This window comes from Metarhizium album (assembly GCF_000804445.1).
Source record: "Metarhizium album ARSEF 1941 chromosome Unknown scaffold_36, whole genome shotgun sequence".
Taxonomy (NCBI): Eukaryota; Fungi; Ascomycota; class Sordariomycetes; order Hypocreales; family Clavicipitaceae; genus Metarhizium; species Metarhizium album.
The window spans coordinates 150002-150603 of NW_024467610.1; positions in this window are offsets into that span (position 1 = coordinate 150002).

Here is a 602-nt window from a genome sequence, read left to right on the forward strand (position 1 = left end):
TAGTATAGTAAGTGCTAATCTAGAGAATATAATATACTAAATAATTCTTTATACTTTTTTTATTTAAGTATATAACTAATACTATTATATAAGCTAAGATAAAAGCTAATTAAAATAAAGCCTCTCTTTAAGAGAAATAAGTTTATATTTACTATATAGTAAAGCTTTATATTATATAAATTAAAGGCTAATAAGGTATTTATTAGTAGTGCTTATAATTAGTAGAATTTAGTCTTCTAGAACCTCTCTATAAAGGTCTAAAAATAAGTTGCTTTTTACTATAAAGTTAAAGTATTTATAAACTATAACTTAACTATATCTCTTAACTATCTAGCTACTATATACTTTGATCTCTATTAATAAGAAATAGCTCTTACTAAATTAAACTAAATATAGTAATACTTAAATAAAATATTTATAGACTTCTTTATTTAGTTTAAATAAACTAGAAGTAAAAAAGTAGAGAAGTTTATACTTAAAAAAGTATACTTTAGAACTTTATAAAGAGCTAAAAATAAAGAGCTTAATAAGTAATAAAAGCTATTTTAGCTAAAAGATAAAAAGTAGAGTAATATTTATATTATAGCTTAAGTAAATATTAT